The following is a 24,388-nucleotide window of genomic DNA, read 5'->3' on the forward strand; positions in this document are numbered from 1 at the left end:
TTGAAAGGGACAAGGGAAAGGGGGGGGGGCTTGTCCCGGGGCTGGGAGGAAGCCGTGGCAGGGGAGTTGGCATTTCGGAGTGGCTTTGCTCCCCCGGCCCCTGCCCCTGCCCCAGTTGGAGGCCTGGCTCCTCTGGAGAAACCGCCCCGGGCGCGCCTCTCCCCGCCTTGTCCTTCTGCGGAGCTTCTACCGTGCACGGAGGCGGCGGAGCCTGAGGCGGGCAGGCTTGCGGGGGCAGGAAGACGCGCCGTCACTTCCGCAGACAGCCTGCTCCTTCCCTCGCTGCCTTGCCGTTAACTTCGTCTCTGGAAGGAGCATTGGTTTGGATATCGTGTGGTGCATGTGTGCAATGGAGCCAGGCGATCCTAAGATCGCCTGGCTGCCGGGCAAGACACGCTCAGCGCTGGTTTTGTGTGGCCCGGCCCTTCTGAGTGCCTGCCAGGGCTAGCAGGACTCGTCCGAAAGGAGCAAGCGGCTGGGAACCTCTTGCGCCTGCGGCTTGCTCCCGAGGGGCTTTCCTTCTCCGGTCGAACAGGACCAGATCGCTCTCCCGAGGGGGACTTCTGCTCAGAAGGCAAGCTGGGCTTGATGGGTCAGGTCGCCCAGACAGGCTTGCCTTCCTCCTGTCCTCCAAGGAAGGGGCTTGTGTCAGGCATAACCAGGCTAGATATGTTTATGGGCGTTCACCTGACGCGAGAGTAGGGGCCACAAACAAAAAAGGAAGCAGCACGCTTCATGTAGAAAACTAGCACCTCAGGGCGAAGGTAACCTTCTCCCTCTGGTCTAGTTTTCTGTCCTCTGGAGCTCTTTTTGAGAGTCAGAGCCTTCTGTCCAGAGACCTTAGTCTCACCTGTACTACAGGCATAGATTTAGCAGTCGGGAGCGAGGAGCTGTAACGGGACCTTTCCCAGCCCCCTGACGCTAACTGGATCCCTGCACCTGACCGTCACTTCCTCTTCTCCAGTTATTGCCCCGCTATTTGCTGGGACTGCTGATGTCTGAAGAGACTGCCTCCAACAAAGACTAGGAAGCCCAGGCAGCAGCCCCCTCCCGGGATGCGCGCCTACGCAGAGCTCCGGCAGGCATTTGCTGGTGCCCAGACTCGAGGGTCGCTCAGGTGGGTCATCCAGGTGCCTCGCGTTGCTCTCCTCTGGGCCGGCTGCGGTTGTAAACAGGGATGCTGCGATCTTCTGAATGAATTCATCCCCACTGACTTTCCAGGCAACTTGCACAGCATCTAGTCGCACATGGCTCACTGTTTCCGACCAAGGGTTGTTGTGTAGGTTTGCCCTCGCTCTCAGGCGATCGCTGTCATTGCCTTCTTTGAAGTTGAATTGTAAATCTGAGAGAGAAGTTTTGCGGCAACGCACCCGCTCCCCACCCCCACCCATGCCGGAAGGAGGAGAGATTCAGATTCCTGAGGGGTGCCTGCCGGTGCCCGGATCTGGCGCCCCAAGCCCTTTTGTTTGATACAAGGACTACAATCCTGTGCACACTTACCTCTGAGCAAGCCTTATTAGATTGAATGGCACTTACTTCCGAGGACGCGCAGTGTGTCTTGAAACTCCTGGGAAAACGTGTTTGGGTTCCGGTGTAAAAAGCTTGTCTGCACTCAGATCAAGGGTACATGATGGGTTTTCAGCTTCCCTCTGTGTGTGTGTGTGTGCGCGCGCGGGGGGTTGGGGGGTGGGGAAGCGTTTGAAAGTGGCCTGACTCGGGATTGTCACTCCTGGCGGTGGAAGAGCTGCGTTTCTTCCGTTATCCTACTCGAGGTATAGGAAGGGCTTGCTCCGGAATACCCCTAGCACTTGCTCCCTCTGTCTGGAGCCCTCCGGAAAGGAGTGACCCCGATTAGGCGAGGAACCACCTAGGTGGGGGGAGAGGACTACTTAGAGCTCCTAATATAACAATTGATTTACTTCTCCAAATAGCCCCCGCTGCGCCATGGGAGCGGCAGTTTAGGGAACCTCCTGACCCTTCGCAGTCACCTTGCTCCTTGCCTGGCCTTGTCCTGGGAGGGTGCTAGCCATCATGGGGGGGGGGGGAGGGAGGGGAGAGAGAGCAGCCCTCGAGAGCGTCCGGGTGTAGGAATCAGAGCCGCTTGGCTTTTGATGCGCCTTTTTGCAGTTCGCGCCAGACCAGAACTTTGGAAGTCAGGCTGTGAACAGCATCCCTCGGTACAGAGTGCACGGATCAACTAATTCTGTTTTTCTCTGGTTTGGGATTCGCTCGACACCCTTCTGCCTTTCCCAGTTCCCCGAACCCTGAGCATTTCGGATTGGGGCGCCTTTGATCCACATCGTGGAAATTGCAGACATCTCCCCTCCCCACAGTTCAAAGAATATATACTTCTTCGGTGAAACCCACAGCAGTGTTTGCTCACGAAAGACATTATTCCCAAAAGGCCTCAGGTCAGACGCTTCAAGTTGGATCAACCCATCGGTTGTGGCTGGCTTGCTACTCTTATAGTAGACCCACAGCTTGATTCCAGCTCTCACTGTTTTTAATTTGCATGGAGGTGTTGGAAGGAGCGTGGAAGTTCCTCTTGAGCCACGAAGTGCAGCGGCAGTGAGGACATTTTGATTTCCTCACGACTTCCTTCCAAGCAGATTTCTGCATAGGCTCGTAGTGGACAAGAGCGTCCTTTTGACTTCCCCCTAAGCATGTTTAGGCTTGAGGTATAGGCAAGGGTCTTCCTGCACGTGTGATGGGGAAGTGCGTGGCAGCGAAGCCCTGCAGACTGCTATCTGAACAGGTGTGTTCGGGGTCGCCAAGTCTCACATCGAAGCTTGTCGCCTTACCTGGGTGCTGCATCCACCCTGGAAAATTCTAACCTTCGGCATGGAGGAGAGAGTGTCAGAGAGGCAGCTGTTACTTGACGCCTTGCCTGAATTCAATCCGCCCCGGCTGGCAGGTGCCGGGGCGACCGGCGAGCTCTCAAAAGCCTTCTCTGTTCCAAATCAACACGGCTCAGACAATACTCTCGTCCAGGCGGGGCTCCCACCTGGCCTTGGCCTCTAGGTCCACCATCCAAAGGGCTCAGGCCGCCTTAAAGCCCTGGTGGCAGGTTGGAAAGGCAATCTGGGAAGCATATGGGCATTCACCGGGATCTCGAGGACGCAGGTGGACTACATCTTATAGGATCTGTCGCACCCACTCACGCATCTGATCCTCCCGCATCCTTCCAACTTGAAGCACAGTCAGGAAGACCCTGCCAGAGAGGGCTGTTCCCTTGCAAAGTCAAGATCTTCCCCCGGATCTTGTTCTCTGCCCTCTGCTCCCCTTTCTCACCTGTCCATTAGAAGCCTCGTTAATATCAATGGGACTTTCATTCATGCAAACGCAAACAAAAAAGTTTAGTTTAGGATTTCGCCATCGGGGTCCTTTTTCCTGCACTTTGCCTGTCCGGGAAGGACAATTCCCCCTCACTGCCACCCGGAGTTGCCACCCCACTCTCCAGCTTTTCCTTCTGTGCCCCCTCCCCCAGAAAATATCCCCATGAACAGCTCCTGCATTGGGCTCCATCGCAATGCCGTTCGGAGCAGGCGGTAACTCTTAGAAACCCGTTTGAAGTGGACCCCCACCCGCCTGTCTCCTTGCCCCTCCCTGCCTGCCTGCCTCCATGAAGGGGGAAGCCAGCTAATATTTATAGCTGCGCTCTCCATTGCACTCGGCTGGACCTGACGTCAAGAAAGAACCACTTGATCCAGCCGGCTTCTGAAACTGATCTTGAAATGAGAGAACAGACTCTACACAATTCCCATGGCCTTGACATAAGGTACAGCGATAAATATACACCACTAATGAGCAATTACCATATAATCACCTTCCAATTAGTTCGCATAATGATGAATTAAACATTCTAGCCGGCTGGATTAGGTTTCTTACTTTGTATATTATTTACGACGGCTAGCTTCTGCCTAGCACCAAATATCACATGAGATAGCCCCCCCCTAGTCCCCCATTTTAGTGATTATACATTCATACCAGGTCCTTATTGGGGTTTTAAAAAATAATTATTTGCTGGATGTCCTTATGACTAGCCCAGGGAAGTCCATGAGAAGGTATTGGCCGTCCATCCTTCCGGCTGTAGCTTTGGATGCTTTCATTTAAAGAAAAGCAAACAAAACCCAGGGAGTCTTCCATGCCGTCAGGCATAACCCACCAGAAGCTTTCCATTCACTGTAATGGGGAAAAGAAATTGCGAATGAGTGGAGAGCCAACTATCTCTTGCCCATCCCACCCCCGCCCAGACACTATTATTTATTTTGCTGAAAAGCATTACTCCACATCAAAGTCCGGAGGTACAGGGACCTTCCCCTTGGAATGTGTGTGTGTGTGTGTGTGTGTGTGTGAGAGAGAGAGTGTGTGTTTTCCATCAGCACAATGAAGGATCGGCCGAGTTGCTTTGAAACGGGAAGGAAGAAAGAACTTCTCAAGGACTGCCGGGGAAGCGTGAATGGCTTGTTCTGCGGGGCCAGTTGCCCCTCTGCCGAAGCACGGGGAGTCAGGTGGCAAGAGTCTAGTGGCCAGCCATTAATCCGCTCGGAAACCTGGGAAAGAGAAAGGATTAGGGGCTCTTCTGTTCCACCTCCCTTCGCTCTGTCTCTTGCACTCACGCAGAACAGTCTCCTCTCCAACACAGCCTTTAGTAGAAGGGAGGCAGGAGGCCAGGCTGGGCTCTCTCTCTCTGGGAATACTTATATAGGTCCTAACCAGTTTCTCTAGGCTGAGATCTAGGAGCCAAACAGAACCGGACACCGACGCCATTTGGGGAGTTGTTGTGGGAGTCTTGCACGCTCCATGTCGTTGTTTTAACCCCCCCCCCCCGGGATGAAATCTCTAGGGCCCCGAAGTTCTTAGAGAACAGTTTTAGTCCCAGGGTCTGAGCCAGAGCGAAGACTCTGACCGTGCAATCCTAGGCAGGTCTTCCTCGAATCTGGCTCTGGTCTGTTCAGTGGGGCTCCCTTCAGGAAGGGGTTCTCTGGAGGAGGGCACTAGGAAAGGCTGGGCTGGGACCGGCAGGCAGAACAGCCTTGTGCGAGTTTACCTGGGAGTAAGTCTCAGTGACTACAGTAGGGCCTGCTCAACAGGCATAGGATCGGGCACTCTACACTCTTTCCTAGGGAAAGAAATGGGCCCGATCCAGCGAAAGTGAATCACGCTTAAGGTCCAGTGTATTTCCGTGAGAGAGGTTCCACGGGCTCCCGCTGGAGTAGGAGGAGCTTGGCTTCGGTCGGGTGGAGCTTTCTTTCCAGGTGTTGAGGGTCTCTCTGCCAGGGACCAGGCGAGCCCTAAATGGTTTGCTCGGACCAGCCCTTCACGTGGTCCCAGTTTGTCAGTGGAGGGCCAAAGAAGCCTCTCCCCTCGTCAAGAGTTGACCGCCTGGCTGTCAAACGATCCAGACAACTGTTGGGCGGTTTCCATTAGTTGGCGCGCGAGGAATTCAGACTTGCTAACAAATCGTTCCCGCGGGGTCCTTGCCTAACAGGGAGCCCAGAACCTGACCAACGCCCTTGCTGCACCAGTCCGAAGGAGGGCTGGCAAACGCCTCCAAAAGGTGGCTTCTGCAGCCCAGCCTGAAAACCTGCAAGCAGCCACAGCAGGCGCCGGCAGGAGGCAAAAGGACCGAGGGTGGCCTGGCCCTGTGCACTGGCTGGCCAACTTGGTCTTGGCATCCCTTGAGCCAGACTTCTTTTGAAGTCTGGGATCAAACCTACTGGGAAGTGACCCCGAGGCCACCTCTGGGGTGACTCCGCATCCGGCCATTTCCCGGCGGTTGGGTCGGAAAGTCAGGCAGCCCTTGCTTTTATTCCCGAAAATGCCATCCTTCGCTCAACGGCCAATCCCACTGAAGGTCGATGGGGCTGGCTCCCGGGGGAAATCCCAGCCTCTTGTGAAAGTCCCTTCCCTGGAAATCTGTGAAAGTGACCCCCCCCCCCCCACACACACACTGCTGAGGAGATGCCAAGCGACCCCCCCACACCCCCCCTCCAAAATCAACGAAGCTCGTGGTTGGAATCCGTGCGTGGGTCGAGCTCGCCTAACCCAGCGAATGGCAGAGGAGGCGCCCTCGGAAGCGTCACCCACTTCGGGCTAACTTTCCAACAGGTGCTGCCCTACCCCCAGCCTCGAGAGCAGACGGTGTGTGTAGGGGAGGTGCCTGCATCTCTGGACCCAGGATTCGGTATGTAGTCCCGGGTATCGCCATTTCCTTCCTAGCTTGATCACTATTTGTGGAAACTCTCCCTCTCCCCCTCCCGTGTTGTCTGGGGAGGGGGTTCTAAGCAGGACGTGGCCCCCAGAAGGCCGGGCTCTCATCCTAGGAGATGGCTCTGCTGGGGCTTCGGGGCATTTGGGATCCAAGCGCGCCAGAGGGAAGGCGGTGGACTCCAGGAGAGCGAGAGGTGATCTGATCAAGGATCCTGGGTTCCTAGCCTCGCTTGCCACTTTGAGTCTTGTGGAGGAAGGCATCCCCACAAAGGTGGTTTGGGCTGACCCTCCAAATCCCACACACCTTTTTCTCCCTCAGGAATATGTCTAAAAGATCCATCCCTTTCTCGTAGGGGCGATCCTGTGAGGGTTTCCTCAGAAGTGAGCCCTGCCTCGATCAATGGGGCTTCTGCCAGTAAATGTGAATACTAACCTCTGGAGTGTTTTTGGTTTGTTTTTAGAAAGGCGGGGATCTTTCCCCAAGAGTAACCGCATTTCTCATTTGGGGAGGAATCCAGCGCAAGGCAGCGGGTCTTCCCAGGAATCGTGACAACAGATCTTGCTTAATGCAACGGGGAAAAAGCAAGCGGGATCCTTAATGGAATAAAGTGAGATATATTTCAAGATAGATTTAGGTGGAGAGCGGAGGATCGTGGAGAGAATATCTCGCTAGTGTCTGGGAGACCTCTTAAAGAAACTGGGCAGGCCACCTTGGCAAGCCACTCTCTCAACCTGGCGGCCTACCTCGCAGGATTGCTGTTGTATTTACTTCTGATAGAGTCAGGTGGATGGCCGGGTTGGTCTGAAACCGCAGGATAAAGTCTGAGCCCGGGAGACCAACAAAGTGTTCTGTAAGATGGATGCTGGCCTGGGCAAGCATGTAGCCGAAAAAGCGTGCTTGCGCGGGAAGCGTTCATCTTGTATTTACTTCTGAATAATGCTCGTGATCAGGTTGAGGTGGTCCCACCCGGCTGCAACACTCGTTTACAGAAGAGGAAATCTTTGGTCAGGCTTTCTTTTCTTTTGTTTTTGTAGGGGGGGGGGCGCGGAGTGGAATCAGACTGCAAGTTCTTTGCCTTGGTGCTGGGGGGTGGGGCGTCGATGATCTCATGGCCGGGGGTGGGGGTGGGGGTGGTGGTGGTGGTGGGGGGGAGAAGTCTGATGAGTCTCAGTGGACTGACTCCCAGCTAAATAGGCTCGGGGCTGTGCTTTGGGCAGGGCAGCCGTTTACACCAGTGAATTGATCTCGCGTCAACAGCCACAGAATTTGGCTGCACGAATTATACCAAGCCTGTTCAGACGGCTCCCTGTTCCCTGGGGCAGCCTGGAGGCTCCACCGGGTGATTCGGGCACAGCAGTTTGCCTTCTTATCTCCCGCCTCCCGCCTCCCGAATCTTGGGGGGGGGGAAGCACTTTGAAAAGCGGGGGGGGGGGGGTGAATTTGCAGAGTGGAGCGGAAGGGCCGCCTCTCCGTCTTGCTAGCCTCGACCCTCAGGCAAATGCAAGGAAGCTGCTGCGGCTGACATGCGGGCCGAGGAGGAGGAAGGCTGGCGAAGAGCCCTGGGCGGGGATCCGGACGGTGCTTGCGCAGCGCTGCTTTCCAGGTGCCAAAGACAAAACAATCTGTGGTCCAATCACACCGTGTTTGTGCATGTGTGCATGTGTGAGAGAGAGACGCAGATTTGGGGGCGTTCAAAAATGGATGTCTCTGATGTCCTGCCTCTGCCCGATTCTTCCTAAAGACTTGGGGTATGAAGCGTCTCATGCCGGCCATTTGCACCGAGAAATGGTACCCCTGTCCCACTGTATTCGCTCCCAGCCTGTTGCTGTGAGGTGAGTTCCTGTGGGCGCCGCGGGGGTGGCCCGCTCCTTACCTGCCGCTGCTAAGAGCTTGCAAAAAGTGGGCGGGAAGAGCTTCTTGTCTGGAACAGCTTCTGATTGGCCACTGGAGATCAGAGTGGCTGTGCAGATCAAAGTAACATTGCTTTGGCGGCAGCTGCCACCGCAGTATTGGTTTTATTCTCTCTCTCTCTCTCCTCTGTCCCGCTCCTCTTCCTGCACTTGGATTTCTTGGGGTTGTGATTCTGCTGCTCATGGCTCGGAAAAGTTGCGACCCCCCCCCCCCCCCGCTTATATATGCTGACCCTGGGAAAAGCGACACAGAAATTCAAAGTCATTTCAAATGAGGCCTGGGTGGACTCTCTTCTGACAAGCATGGGTAGGCCTGGGCTGTAAACCGGGACTCAGCGCCATCCCAAAGACCACCTCCTACCAGTCCTGGACAGGTGCTTGTTCCTTCTCACAAATCTTGCTCCGTTGTCAGTGAAACAGCTCACAGCAGCCAAAAGCTTATCCTTCTGCATTCCCAGTAATGCCAGGGCAAGCAAGATGGGAGGGGGGAGGGGGCTCTCTGTGTTTGTGAGTATGGCTCCCAGCATCTGATTACCACCACTTTCCTTCCTCTTGCTCAGTCATTCTTGCTTTGGTTTGCTAAATGACTATAATTATGCGTTTTATGAAAAGAGCGAGCGAGGGGGGGGGAGAGAAGTGGCATCAAATAATTTAAAGCAGCTCAAGTGGAAGGTCTGTCAATTCCTTAAGTAAATGATCCTGTGTTTATTCAGATGTTTCTCCCCATAATTGTTGTCTGGAGGGAAAACTTGCAGGCTATACCCCAGCCAGTCCCGGAGGCTTAGGAGGAGATGGTGATTTGGGGTTGATTTATTGGAACAGGGTGAAGATGAGGGAGAGGAGGAGGCACATTTCATTTCAACTGGGCTTAGGCAATAGAGGGGACCTGTGCCAAAAAGTGGGGATGGGATAAAGAGAGAGAGGAGGAGAGAGAGAGAGAGAAAAGCAGTTCTGTACCACTGGTTCCAAACTGATCTGACTCAATTCACTGTTTGAACAGGTTGAAAGTCTGATGATGAAGTTCTGGTGAATCCTGAACAAATAGTCTTCCTACAAGCCTGATCACAACACTATTCTGGGCCTGGGGAGAAAGGACACCCCCATGACACCATGATATGTATGCTACAGTAACATGCACATTCACCCCTCTTTTCAATCAAAAAATGTATGGAGAGAAACCATCAGGCAAAATGATGCAGTCTCTTTCCTCATTCTGTCATTGTATTGTGATTACATAATGACACGGATTGGCAGTAGAGAGGTACTGCATCTGAAATGTACTTAACTGAGGGAATTCACTGCCAAGAGGTCTGATAATGGCTATTGGCTTAGATGGCTTGAACAGGAAATTAAGCTCATTCATGGACGACAGATCTGCCAACAGATGTCCATCATGATGGCTAAAGGGAACCGCTATGCTTAGAAATACTATGCTGAATTTCTGGATTGCTAGGACCTTTTCCACACGAGGGTTGTTAAGCCATGCTGCCGCCTGGTATTTGATCTGTGCCTGGTGGCTGCTATGTTTTCCGCTACCACACAGGAGCCTTTAATACAGCATCCTGCCCTCCTCCAAGTGACAACCTTTCAAATACTTAAAGAGGGCTATCATGTCCCCTCTCAACCTCCTTTTCTCCAGGCTGAACATTCCCAAGTCCCTCAACCTATCTTCATAGGGCTGTCCCCATCTCTCCCTGCACTAACACAGATTTCATCCCATAAATAAATCCTTCACCTCCCTTATCCTAAAATACAGTGTGTGCATATCTTTGACTTATTTACTCTGCTAACAAGTGCCTGGGGTTACAGTTACACAAGGGAAAAGATGGACTGGGTAAAAAAAAAGCCTGCACAATGGTGTGATGTCCACAATCAATTGGTTAGTCTTCAGGGTGTCACAAGGCTTCTTGTTGTAAAGTCTGCAAGGTGTAAATGGAAAAATGGCCATCACCTTCTTTGTTTTTAAAAATAACTTCATAGGATTACTTTTTGTTTGAAAGGGAAAACAGCCCCTTAAGCACACCACGATGGAGGCAATCTCAATGATGCATTTGGAAGATCGCACCACAACGTATTTGGAAACTTTTCTTTTAAGGTTAAAAGGTCAAGTGAAGCCTAAAAGACCATTACTGCCATCTAGTTTTTATTCAAAGTCAATAGTTCGAAACATGAGTCTCAATATTCTGGTTTATTTTAGTGTAAAGACCATATCCAAGAAATTTTACAGACAGCAATAACAGAAATACATAGAAATACTCAGAAGAATTTCAGATTTCTTAGGGCACAAGTGTTCTGAAGCCAGCTTCTTGCTTATACTAACCATGTGCATACACATTGCCTCCGCTTCTTTCATCCACATCATGCTTTTGATGAACAAGGAGAAAAATGCCCATGAAAACTTATGTCATTTCAACATCACATCCCAGTTCACTGCTCTCTAACGCAGGGGTAGTCAACCTGTGGTCCTCCAGATGTCCATGGACTACAATTCCCATGAATTGTACAGTTCTCATGGGAACTGTAGTCCATAGACATCTGGAGGACCACAGGTTGACTACCACTGCTCTAACGAGCACCAGGGAGTCTGTATTTTCTTACCGGAGCTCTCTGTTCATTCCAATAGAGGGAGCATCTCCATGGCCATCATTCCTTTGCATTCACCAAGTTGCTTCTCCATTGAATTGAATGGAGAAACTGAGACATGTAAAATGCTTCCATGGTGAGATAGGTTGCTGCTGGTACAAGCTAGCTCTCTTCCAAGTGTGGCAGAGGTAGCTGTGCCAGTCTGTGTCCCACTCCCAGTCAAGGCAAGGTAATACCTCGGTCTAAGACTGAACAGATGTTTTAAACATTCTGGCTGGTTTGGCTGTATGGTTTTATTGAATTGTTTTAGTTGTGAGCCAACTTCAGGAGGTCTCTGAAGAGTTGACACAAACAGGTTCTAAAGCAAGAGAAATGGCATACAAACCTCCGAGTGGTCCGGAACTCTCCCCAAGATGGATGTTCAAGTTATTCTGCATCATACACCAAAGAAAAATCATCCAGCAAGAAAAAAAGGGTTGGTACTTATATGCTGCTTTTCTCTACCCAAAGGCATCTCAGAGAGGCTTACCATTGCCTTCCCTTTCTTCTCCTCACAACAGACACCCTGTGAGGTGGGTGAGGCTGAGAGAGCCCTGATATTACTGCTCGGTCGGAACAGCTTTCTCAGTGCTGTGGTGAGCCTAAGGTCACCCAGCTGGCTGCATGTGGGGGAGTGCAGAATCAAACCCAGCTCACCAGATTAGAAGTCAGTACTCATAACCACTAAACCCAGGATCCTTAGGCGCCTATATAGCTGGGAGTGGGGATAACCCCGTTATCAAATCAGTGCATTGATTTGCAGCATATGAGGAAGTATCGACAACTATGCATCACTGAACCAAAACCTACTGATGATTACTGTTAAAATTCCTCATATTTGAGACTGGTCATAATTAAAACCAGGTTCAAGATTTTGGTCTTAACCTTTAAGGCTTTATGCGGGCTGGGACCCACATACCTGAGGGACCGCCTATTGCCCTATGCCCCCCTCAGGGCCCTGTGCTCTGCGGGTGAAAATCTACTGGTCGTTCCTGGCCCTAGGGAAGCGTACCTAGCCTCTACCAGGGCCAGGGCCTTTTCAGTCCTGGCCCTCACCTAGTGGAATGAGCTCCCGGGTGAGCTGCGGGCCCTGCGGGATCTTTCGGTATTCCACAGGGCCTGCAAAACTGATCTCTTCCGCCAGGTCCATGGTTGAGGCTGGGGTCAGCGAGGTACACTGATGGGCTTTTTGAACATTGTTGACCTCCTTCTTCTCCACCCCCCCCCCCAGCAATGGGGGTAGGAAAGGGATCTTTTTGTTTCCGCCATGTTGTGATGGATTTTAAGTCTTTTAATGGGAGTTTTTAATGGGGTTTTAAGACATTGTGACCCACCACGAGCCGCTTAGGGAGTGGCGGGAATAAATTGAATAATAATAATAATAATAATAATAATAATAATAATAATAATAACAATAATAATAATAATAATAATAATAAAAATATATAATGAGAGCTAGCATAGTATAGTCATTAAGAATGGTGAACTCTAGGCTGGAGAACTGCGTGTGATTCTCTGCTCTCCCACATGCAGCCAGCTGGGTGACCCTGGGCCAGTCACAGTTTTCTCAGAACTCTCTCAGCCCCACTTACTTCACACAGTGCCTGTTGGGGGAGAGGAAGGGAAGATGATTGTGGGCCACTTGGAGACTATTTAAGGTAAATAAAAGTGGGGTATAAAACCCAACTCTTTGTCTTTAAAAAAGTTCACTCTAAAAATTATTCTAAACACTATTACAACATATTTTGTGCATGCTGTTCACGTTGTGCTTCCCCATGATTATCTTCATCATCCTGTATGATCTGCAAATTCTGCTCAGCAAACTAAACTAAACTGAACTGAACTAATATATATATATATTAGATTAGAAGTGCTTGGCTCTCCCTCCTCCCCTACACTGTGATGGTGGTGGAGAAGCTTCAGGGCTTCTTGACAGTATTCCAGATGTCTTCTTATTGTTTGCCTGACGTACAAAGCCAAAAGTGTGCATGTTAACCAAGTGTTCTAGACTGGACCACAAATACTTTGTGTGTTCTCATGCTGCTGCCTGGGAACTGAAATTTCATCCAGTAAGTCTGGAGCATATGCCAACGAAATGAACAATGTGGACTGACTAATATGACCAGCTGTGTAGGGACAGCAGCTCCACATAGGCACAGAGGGATATTAAAGCTGGTGTTGTTGTATGTCCAGAATGGCATATAATCAAAGAAAATCAGCAAACTGATCGATGCATCGGCAGTGGGTACCCAACCAGCCACACGGCTGAATGCAAAACTACTCCTCATACGGCTCATTTGAAATTGCAAACAAATAATCAGTGCAGCTGTGTAGGGTGTGTGACTCAAGACGAACATACTCTGCATTGTGAGAAGTTTCAGGCATTTAATTTATGAATTTCTAATAATCTATCATCATAATGAACCTCTTCTGCTCTTTCTTGTGACTTTATGTGGGGGTCTAATGATTTTGTAAGTGCTCTCATGGCTTAAAAAAAAACTCCTTTCTTTCCCCCAAAGAGTTCTTTCTCTGTTTCTCTTGCTCATAGGAAATGGTTCTCAGCAGGCTTCTTTGAATTAAAGGCCAAATTCATGAACAAATTGCACATATGGGTTTCATTGTTTCCATACTTGTTGCATACAACTGAAGAATAACTAGATTGTGTTCTTTAAGATGGAAAGGGGAGGAGTCAGTGTCACTCCGGGAAGAACAGGTCAGAAGTTCCTCCCCCCAAATGAATGATCTTGGGCCTAACAGCAATGAGCCTTGAAAATTGCCTTTAGTAATGTCATGGGGAAAGTACAACATGCAGGAAACAAATGGAGAATAGAGCCATTCCATAACATTAATGGGAATCAGTTAGGCAACCTTGAATGCCAGCTTTGTCCTTTGGAAATCTGACACACTACTGTTAAAATGTTATCACTATGACGGGCTGTACATATTTTTAAAAGCAAGTTGAATTGCTAGCTGATACTTCGACTTTGCAGCACTGATTCTGCAAAAAGGCGTTTAATTCTGGGAGGTTTAAAAAAAATTGGCTTCAGCCTTCCCCATGTGTTCCACACTTCCTTTTAAAGGGGCTTATGCAACTGTGTTATGTCATGTCCTTTGGCATTTCAAACCTCCTTTGTTTTTGCGCATATGCAGTAACATCATAACATTGTAAAAAAGCCTGAATGTATCATAAGGTACAACATGGTTACTGCCCTTTCTAAGATCTCCCACTCCTCCTTAGTTGGCGGCTGAGAAAACAGCTGATGGTTGTTGAACAGGATACATCAATTCATCAAACTGTTATTCAATAATTATGAAGCACAATAAAGGTGTTATTGGCTACTTTGTCAGCAACAGAACTCCTTTTCTTAGCAAATGTAGTAATGTTATAACACTATAACATTATGCTATGATCTTGACCTTTCACTTTCAGTTTCAAGATATTGCAGTGGCTCCTAAGAGAGTGGCCATGTCTTTAAAATGTGACACAGGACCAAAATGTGCTCAAATTGGCTTCTATACCACAACCCCACAGCATCAAGTCACTTACTGATTTTACCCTTTTTAATTCTGCTAGTTTTAGGCATGGTCCATCCACGGCATTGAAAATACCTCCTCCAGATCATTGTAAGTTGTTCTCAGACACCACTCTGTAACTGAGATTGCACTAAACACTGCCTAAACATGTATACATTATCAGGACTAGAAACTTAAAAAAGAAAAAGGAAACGGAGATTCTCAGCATAGATTCTTCACTCAGGTCCATGGGTTATGCCTCAGTGTTAGAGAATATGTTTGCCTGCAGAAGATCCCAGGCCCAATCCATGACAGCCACAGTTAAAATAATGAGGTTGTAAGTGAGATGTGCTCATTACTGTCTTGTCGGTTGTGATGGTGGAATCTTAAATACATATTGCTCTAGCTGTGGGTTTGGAGCAGCTAGAAGCAGTTAGAAGCAGAGTTGCACCCTTCTAAGCCCACTGATGTCAATGGATTTAGAATGGTATAACTCTGTTCAGGATGCACTGTTAGGGTAGGCTAATAAATCCCATACCTAAAAATGAGGATACCCTACAACTGAAAACTCTGCCCTCCAGACTGTTTTCAGAACCCTTAGTAATTATTTCTTGAAGGCTTTCAAGGCTTTTTTTCCCCGCAAACTGCAAGAAGCTAAAAAGGGCATTAAAATAATTAAAAGGTAACATTCTGATGATTCTGACAGATTTGCAGTACAACACAGCTTTCTACACTATGTGCCATAGTAGACTTCTAAACAGTCTAAATCTGGTCATGAAATAACTGACATACTGACAAACCAGCCTCTCCCATTTTTACATAGGCAGAACCTTAGGAAATGGCACTTCACAGAGGTGAAGCCAAAGGTGTTGTGAAATGGAGTTAAGAAAACAATTACAGGCCAAGGATACAAAGAAAGAAGGTAAGAGGCCTGTTGAGGCCTGGTGGATTTTGGATCAAGGTTTTCCCCACAGAACATTCTAAAACATATCTCGTTGGTTACCCCACCCTTGGGATCATAGAGGACTGTTCTCATTCCAAGAAATTATACTGCACTGGTCTTTTTTCCATGAATAGGCTACTGATTTGTATAGAGTTTTGTTTCTATTCACAATTTTGTTGAGTCTACTAGTTTTATACCTGTTTCTTTGCCTGTCCTTGAATTTCAATCTGGATCCCTTTAGACTACTTTATACTCACTGATGACCTTTGTATTGAACAGAAACAATCTCCAAGTAGGAAACAACTATCATTTACAAAGTATGCTATGACTGTTGCAGCAAGTACAGGGGTCAGGTAGTCAATGCATAGGAAACCAGGGTGGGAAAATGAGCACTTTTGCTGCATCCCATACAGGATCTTTATTTGGGGGGGGGGTATTTATTTTTTACAGGATTTATTTATCCTGTACAGGATTTCCCCATATAGGAACTGTAAAACATTCTTTGGAACTGTTGGACTTCAGAGTATTTCCTGTAGGCATATAAGAATCAACTTTTCTTCTTCTTTTATTTCCTGTTTCATTTGATGAGCCTTGGGTGGCACTTATTCACTCTGAATGTTTGTGCTAGAGAAAGTGATTGCTTTTTGTCTGCTCTGCTGTGGTTCGGCCTCACTTAGAGCAGGGATAGTCAATCTGTGGTCCTCCAGATGTTCATGGACTACAATTCCCATGAGCATTTGCTGGCAGGGGCTCATGGGGATTGTAATCCATGAACATCTGGAGGACCACAGGTTGACTACCCCTGATATAGAGGATGGAGCACAGTTGTTCTCTCTTGCCCCAGAGGGACGGACCAGAACCAATGGAATGGAATTAATTCAAAAGAAATTCTGTCTAAACATCAGGAAGAAGTTCCCGACAGTTAGAGTGGTTTCTCAGTAGAGCAGGCTTCCTTGGGAGGTGGTGAGTTCTCCATCTTTGGAGATTTTTAAACAGAGGCTGGATAGCCATCTGACGGATTCTGAGAAGGTTCAAGGAGGTGGCAGGTTACAGTAGATGAGCGATTGGGATGTGAGTATCCTGCATAGTGCAGTGGGTTGGATTAGATGACCTATGAGGTCCCTTCCAACTCTATTATTCTATGATTCTAATAAGAGAACTCTGACAATTTGATGAGAATGGGGAACCATAGTAAGTTTAGAGTCTTTGTGTGACAGACCAGGCTTGTGAATTTTCAAAGACATTTCCAACATTTATGCAGCTTCTGGAACATTTTTGATTGTAGATGGAACCAAGAAATGGCAAGCCTGAAATCCTGAAGAATATCAGAAACAGACCCATTCACAAGTTACATTGCCCACCAAGTATGTCAGTCCCCTGAATTTTCACTTTGTCACCACAAATAATAATTATAATAATGAAATAATTAATCTTCCAATGTTACTGTTAATTGTTATTTATATTATAAATGTGGTATTGTAATCTTTTGATGTTTTACTGAAAGTTGCTTTGATGTTACAGTCTGTATAAGGTTCCTTGTAAGTTATAGAATGTTCAAAGTAAACTGCCCAGAGCTGCAAAGAAATGGGCGGTATAGAAATATAAATAAATACATTTATTTATAAATATAAAATACATAAATACATAAATACATAAATACATAAATACATAAATAAATAAATAAATAAATAAATAAATAAATAAATAAATATCCAATTAATCACGATCCTCCAAGTTTCTAGGATTTTATTTATTTATTTGTTTGTTTATGTTAGGATTTGTAGACCTCCACTCCCAGCGAGTTGGCTTGTGGAGGTTCACAAGAAATAACACAAAACAGATATCCAATCTAAAACCACATAATGCTTAATAATGATCCTAAAAAAAAATCCCCAACTCTATAATAAAATGGTGGTGCACAATTAAAACTCCTCCCCACACATTTAGCTGTTGGAATTGGTCCAGATGACAGCCTATGTTTAGCAATTAAAATAATAGAATAAAAACAGGGGGCAATCATCCAGCGGTTTTGGTAGAACAATCATCCATTAATAGTACCTCTGTGACCATCATTGATGTTTTTGTCAACACAGATAGACGATACACCAGAGCAACCAGAATAGCAAAGTCTTGTACTAAGCAAACGGGAATGTCTGATTTATAGATTTGCAGGAAGAAGGGTTCAGTTTGCCAGGGTGCTCAATTTAATTAGTATTTTTTCAGCAGACAAGAAAGTAAACAGTTGTGTTCATAACAGACCCATGGCCATGGGAGAGGTGGCTCACAAGGACAACGCCCCATCTCAAATGGGTCTTGCCCCCTCACCAAACACTGAAAGTGGTCCCCTTATCCATGATACCAACGGCAGATTGAAATAATTAGAACAGTTGGGCTGGGATCCAGGAGCACCCTGTGCTGGGAAAAGCAATGGTGGCTGCAAAACAACAGACAGGTGCTGGCTGGCCAGCTGCAGAGGAACACAAACACACACAACTGAGCCAAGATGCTCGCATGAGCAAATGAGCCTGGCACTCACGTGCACTGTTCGAGATGTTTTAGTGCCTCAAGTCCAGCCTACCCTGGGTGCTGCCTAACAGACACCAAACTCTCCCAGCTGGAAACACTCACTCACTACATTTGGCCTCCAGCAGCTGCTGCATGAAGACGTCACAGCTATGAAGAGAACAGTAACTTACTGCAACTCCTACCATTGTCTTCACTCATCCCGGGGGTGGCAACGTGGCATTGTCTCAGGCTCTGATTCAAATGGGACATTCCAGCAATCCCTGAATGACCTGCCTTCTTCCACTTGAGGAAGGAATTCTGCATGCAACCTAGCAAGGCTATGGAATGCAGCCTGCTTGTTGGTGCCGGCAGCTGATGTCAGCTCATTTTCTCCCCTCTTATATCTTAATTACCTGTAACTTTTAAAGAAGAAGACTTGCCCTTCTTCTCTTATGAGACATAAAGATAAACAATGCTGTGCCAAATATGCCTACTTGGAGGTCTACTGGGCAGTAAGCCATTTTATTCAATGGGGCTTCCTCTCCAGAAACTCTTGTTAGATCATGGCCTCAGTGAGACTGACCCAGCTGCAGAGTTATGCACACCACCTTCCTATTGAGTTTCGGAGGCAAGTGTCTCCTTTCCTGTCATCCATGGGAGTTAGGGTGCTTTTGGTTTGCCTTGAATATGCCTGAGGTTGTTAGCTGGCCAGCATAAGTAAGTAAGTAAGTAAGTAAGTAAGTAAGTAAGTAAGTAAGTAAGTCCCGCCTTGTAACAGAGGTTTAACTAATTAAAAGGGACAATGGAAGTTTTTCATGGTATTCCTGAAAATAATATCATCTGGTATTTCATGTGTATTCAGGCTGGGATTGCTTTACTTCTACAGGGGTTTTTCCGGAGGTGCATACCTCTAGTTCTTGGCCTTGCTTCTGTGTAGCAGCAACTTGATGTTTAGGATGTATGGGCAATACATTTGTATTGCCCTGCCACCAACAGAGTTTATCTAGAAAAACCATTCTGGCTGATGTCCTTGGAATGAAATAAACTGAAAGTTAACACAAGTAAGGGCATTGTTTAAAATCATTCTTCATTATTGTTTAATGCCATAAGGATAGGTCTTTTCTTCTTGGTTTGTGATGTCTTCAGATCAGGCTGCTGTTAAATATAGAAAAGAGGACTGGACTCTCTTTCCCCTATTTTGGCAGCCCTCCATCAGAGCGAGAGGTTAAAACAGATTGCTAAAGAGGCTTTTAAAAAGTGGGGACCACAACATTAAAGGAAATACATTAGAATTGTGCATGTGTGTAATTTCCATGGATTCTCCTTTCTTTCTGTAAATATGTGAAATGTGTTTTTAAAATGTATAACTCTGGTTTGCATCATTGGGTTCTCATTTGGCAACAGTTCAGCAATGTCTATATTTTCTTGTCAGAAAACGGATAGGTTCATAATTCGAAGTGGACAAAAACAAGCTCTAGATTTCAGGTGCAGAACCGTTCTGTATGCACGTGTAATAGACTGCTCTCCAGTGTATTATAGTGTGTCTCCTTAACCAAAAAATCCTCTCCAATGAAAAATTTCTGGCTACAGGCCTGGTCCATGCCCACAAACCTTCTACTTCTAAAACCAAGGGTTTCATAATTACCTTGATTTTTTTCTTTTAAATTGTACTTGTTAATTTCTACCTGGAGCTGTTACCTGTATGGACATTAATATAGTCTCTATTTCCTGGAAACTCTTCCAAAGAAGTGGCCATGAAGCTGGATTCTAGCTGTGGTTAAACTAGAATGTGTTTTGCTTGTGTGTAATGATTCCCAAGCAGATCGGGCAAGTCAAGACTGCAAGGACAGATGGTGAAGCACCACGAATTACAACCTCCCCTCTAGCTCTAACACAGATCATTGTTGCCAATGTGCAGATGTTTGTGGGATAGTATTACACAACAGAACAATCCGAGGGAATAACACAACACACAACGTGAGTCCTGGCGATGGCGGCTAGATAGAACACTCTGCGCTGATCACACTTTGGTTGTTTTGTGAGTATAAATTACACCCAGGCAAACTCCCTTGGAGTTAATATGTAACTCATACCGCTTTACCTATCACCTACGCATCTGACCTTTTTGTTGGCTAGATATCTGTATTAAAAGCACTCTAGCTGTTGTGCATTCAGAAAAGAATGAGTTTCTGAAAAGAGAGAACCTGGAACACTCCTGCTCCTAATGGAAAGGTTATAGGGCCCAGGGCAACAATAGGGGCTGTCAGGGATTAGGTTCCCGTTGAGATTCCGAGGAAGAATTGACTGCCGTTTGTCTTAAAGGGAGTAGATCAACTATTCAGTTTGCAGAGTATGGTACTGTATAGTGGTGGTTTTCAGACTGTATTCCTAAATATCCTAGGGTTACTTGATAAGGAACCACTAATGGTGGACAAGCTGCCTAAAAGACAGCTCGGTTCAACACAAACTGGGGCTGCACTTTAGATCTTATCCCAGAATCCTCTACAGGAGGTAGGGATATTGGAGCTAATGCTGCAGAGTTTTTGACCAGGCAAATTAGTGTGGAAAAAGGTATCCAAATGATAGAAAATGTGCTCCATTGCTCTAAGACACCCCGTCCCCTTGATTCATGGTTCTTAGATGTAGGTCCTTATTTCCTAATCTATTGTGGAAGTTGTCAATAAAATAGGTGCTTGTTGGATAACTGAATTAGTAACATTTAATCTAATTTCATTGCATTCCTATAGTTTCATACTCTTCATTTCCTTCAAACTGTGGGAAATTTTTTGAAGTCTTTTACACTGAGTTTTCTTTTGAGGATGAATTTATTTAATCATCATATGATGTGTGTAGCATAGGAGATCCGAGGATTGTCTGGCAGCCTGGAAGGGGATGTTTGGAGGTAATTTGCCATTGCCTGACTTTGTGCCATGACCTTGGAGGAACTACGACCTAAATCCTTGGAGGTCTTCCTTTCAAATACTAGCCTGGGTGAGTCCTGCTTAGCTCCTGTGATTTGACAGGATTGGGCTTGCCTGGGCTCTCTTGTGAGGAGACCACTAGAGGCCAATGATGTTTTCATATCTACTGATTAACACCGATACAACAGTGGAGAGACTGTCTCTAAAAACAGCATTCTTTGTCAGCATTCCCCTAGGACCCATGGCTCCTCCCTGGCTGCCAGCTATACAAAACCGTATTTGGGCCTCTTTCTCTGGCTACAATCTTTCTGGATTCTGGCAGTCACCAGCCATCCATGCTTCCACAATGACCACTGAGGAAGCATCTTCATTGGTTAACTAAGCGAAAGCCTAACAGAAAAGGCTATCTCCCCAGCTTGCATTCGTCTAAAAATCATTTATTCTAGATTTTTTGAATTCCAACAAGTACTATAAAGATGTCATTAAAGTGGAGCTGAAGAAGGAGAAAGAGGTAATAGGATGATGGAGGGAAGATAATGTCATACTCTCATCATTTCATTAAGCCATTCTTCTATGATTTATTCCCAGTCTCATTGCACTCTTGTTTGTGTTTATTTGAAGTTACACCCAAATTTTCAGGCCAGGCTCAAAAGTATTTTCTTTTGCTTTGCTATGAAATGCATAAACATTATATTAATAGGCCCCAGAAGGCAAAGAATGGCAGACGTATGTCTGAGAAGAACAAGCTTATTTCCGTATGAAGCCCAGATTGAAATTTGTTCATATGCTCATGTGTAAAATATTTTAAAAACCTTGTCAAAACACTGAGTCATCATCTTTAAGATGTTGTTGTTTAGGGCTGTTAGAACTTTGAAGCCAGCTTTTCCTTCCTCTGTGGAATGTAGCCAGACTTGAGAATATGTCTCCAAGATTCTCAGCAATGACAATTCAGTCCCCTTTATGCATTCGACAGACATGTAATTGTACATCAAATAAATAAATAAATAAAAACCAATAATTCACTTTCCAGCTGGGATGCAAATCAGCGTTTTGATTTCTATATCTTGGTCCCTGGAATCTGAAGGCAATCAACTTTCTTCTGAAAAAAGGACTAAAATGTGTTCACCCCAGGCTCTCAGTGGGTTGGATCGCATGGAAGATTTCTGCATGTGTAACAATCCTTGTGCAAAAAGAGGCACTACAGTTGCTCCTTACTGATAGTTTGTGCCATGAAAAAGCAATTGCATCTCCCTTATCTTTTCTGCATACATAAGATATGGCACAAGATACCCCTTTGATACAATGGCAAAAGTAAATGAAATCAACATGGGGAAATAGTCTCACAAATGCTTACTCCTGCCCTGCCTGGCACTTTGATAACTAGCAGGGCTGACCCTTTCTAGTATTTGGATGGGAGGCCTTCAAGAATTTGGATGGAGTTTCCTCTATGAAACACTAGGGATCATGACACAGAGGCAGGCAATGGTAAAACCACATCTGATTGTCCCTTGCCTGGCTGCCAGGCAGTCTTCGGGTCTCCTGACTACACACACCATTTGTTAAATAATAAATTAATACATCCTTCCCATGTGGGCATGAGAAAATCACGCAGCCATCTCAGGTTGTCTGTTCAGTGGGTCTTCACTTTCTTTAGCCCCTGATATTTTCTCTCTCTGTGTCACTCTGGATATCATGGCAACAATCAAGCTAATTATTAGGGTCTCTGCCTCCTGTGTGCTTGAACTCAGGACACTTTGCTGTCAAAGCCTTCACTCTGCGTTTGGTCTCCTTCTCTTTTTGCCCTTTCTGCTGAGGAGATTCCTGCTTAGTGGAACACTCTAGGTGGGCAGGGCTAATCACTGCCCCTCCCTCTTCTGCTGTTGGTACTTGTGGGCTGAACAGGGGCTTTGAGCTGGGTCACGGAGAACAATCTAGCTGTGTTAAAACATGAAGACACTGAATAAGAAAGTGTTCTTTCTTTATGAAAAGTTTATGGAAACACAACGGACTGAGCAAGGATGAAAAGAAAAAAACAATGGAAATGGGATCCTCTCACTCTAATACTTAACCTATCCTTTCAGATAGTAATTAAAATATAATTCTTGAGGATACCAGCAATTAAAAATCATTTATTACCTTGGTTTGAGTATTTAGATGTCATCTCCTCGTGAGTTTGGTATCATGTGCTCATAGTTACTTTTTGGAATTAAGATGTAGCCCAAGTGTAAGAATGGCTAAGGGTTTCCAAGAAATCCCAAAGCTAAGAGCGCAAGAGTGAAAAGAGCTTCCTTGGTGTGATCAGGGGCTGTACACTAGTAGTCCATCTATCTTCTCCTGCTTTCGTTTATCTCTTCTCTGCCCCTTGTCCTCCTGAAGCTCTGTCACACAGGTGTGACTATAACTGTAAGTGGAATCTTGGCTGCCTCTCATCCTTCTTCTGGTGTTTCTTAGCACTGAATGGCCCTCTGCTTGGAAGTCAGCTCATCTATGGGCCCAGCCAGTCAGCAAAACGTAGTTTGTAAACTCTGAGCCCAGAATTTTGGTTTCTGAATTTCAGCACTAACCCTGGCATGTTATTTCATTAAAAATTATATTGAAATGCAATGCTCTATGTTGCAACTTGATGCAGCCATTGCACTATTGCTTGGGCAAGCTGAACTGTGCTGCGTCAATTTTCCTTTCTGCTCGTGCATCCCTGGATTCAACACAGCATTTCTTAATCATGACCGTTATAGGGAAAACTTTTCCAAACAGATAGGCTGGTGAGTTTATTCCATAAAGAAAGATTCAAGTGAGTAGCTGTGTTGGTCTAAAGTAGCGGAACAAAATTTGAGTCCAATGGCACCTCAAAGGACCAGCAAAGTTTTATTCAAGGCATGAGCTTTTGAGTGCATGCACTCTTCCTCAGGCACTTGAAAGCTTATGCCTTGAATAAATCTTTGTTGGTCTTAAAGGTGCTATCGGACTCAGAGTTTATTCCATGTTATAGCTGAGGTTACTGCCGGGGAAGTCTTAGCACATGAACAACAAGGGCAGCTGCCCCAGGTCCCATGGATCCACCCCCTGTTCCATACCTTTGCTCCCTGAAGGAGGAAAAAAAAGAGCAGGCTGCTGTTAGGACTTTGAGAGGTCTTTGGGTAGTGAAAAGTGGCATATAAAAACCAACTCGTCTTCTTCTTCCACTTCAGGTAGCCCAATTGCTGGCTCTGTCATCAAGCTAGAAGCCATTATGGATGGAGAGAATCAGAAGAACCTTGGGTTGCTTCCTCTTCATTCCTTCACCATTTCAGTGTTATGAAAAACTCACTGGTCCCTTTTTTCAGTGCGTCTGCTGCATCCTAGAGGCAACTATTGTAGAAAAGGCAATGCTAGTCCTGCGTCTGCTAGGGACACAGGCAGCTGAAGCAGTCACAACTTTTATTGAACAGGATCAGTTGTGAAATAAGGTGTAACCGCTTCATGGAAGATGGGATTACCAGTCTTTTTATTACTGCTGGGTTCTTGGTCCTTGAAAAGCTGTGCTCGTGGGTTAGTCCAAGTCATATACTGAATTACGTATTACGGATGGAGAGAATGCAGTAATCCAGAGTTAGCACCACTGCTACATAATGATATAATATATACATGGGAGATTTCTATTTTCAGCATGACACACTTGTTTGTTTAGAAGAGTTCTCATGCATGTTCAGGATGTCGAGTTGGTAGTTTGTCACCTCAGTAGCCCACCGAAAGAATTCTGTGATATTTTTAGCTTGTAGCA

At 46.5% G+C, this 24,388-nt stretch overlaps 1 long non-coding RNA gene across 1 annotated transcript; it reads left to right on the plus strand.

Moving 5' to 3' along the window:
- Positions 1–7,655: 7,655 nt before the first annotated feature.
- Positions 7,656–23,292, plus strand: LOC143843574 (uncharacterized). Its single transcript, XR_013233600.1, has 3 exons — positions 7,656–8,046; positions 15,083–15,181; positions 16,488–23,292. It is a non-coding gene; the product is annotated as an uncharacterized LOC143843574 (long non-coding RNA).
- The last annotated feature ends 1,096 nt before the right edge of the window (positions 23,293–24,388 follow it).

This window comes from Paroedura picta, chromosome 8 (assembly GCF_049243985.1).
Source record: "Paroedura picta isolate Pp20150507F chromosome 8, Ppicta_v3.0, whole genome shotgun sequence".
Lineage (NCBI taxonomy): Eukaryota > Metazoa > Chordata > Lepidosauria > Squamata > Gekkonidae > Paroedura > Paroedura picta.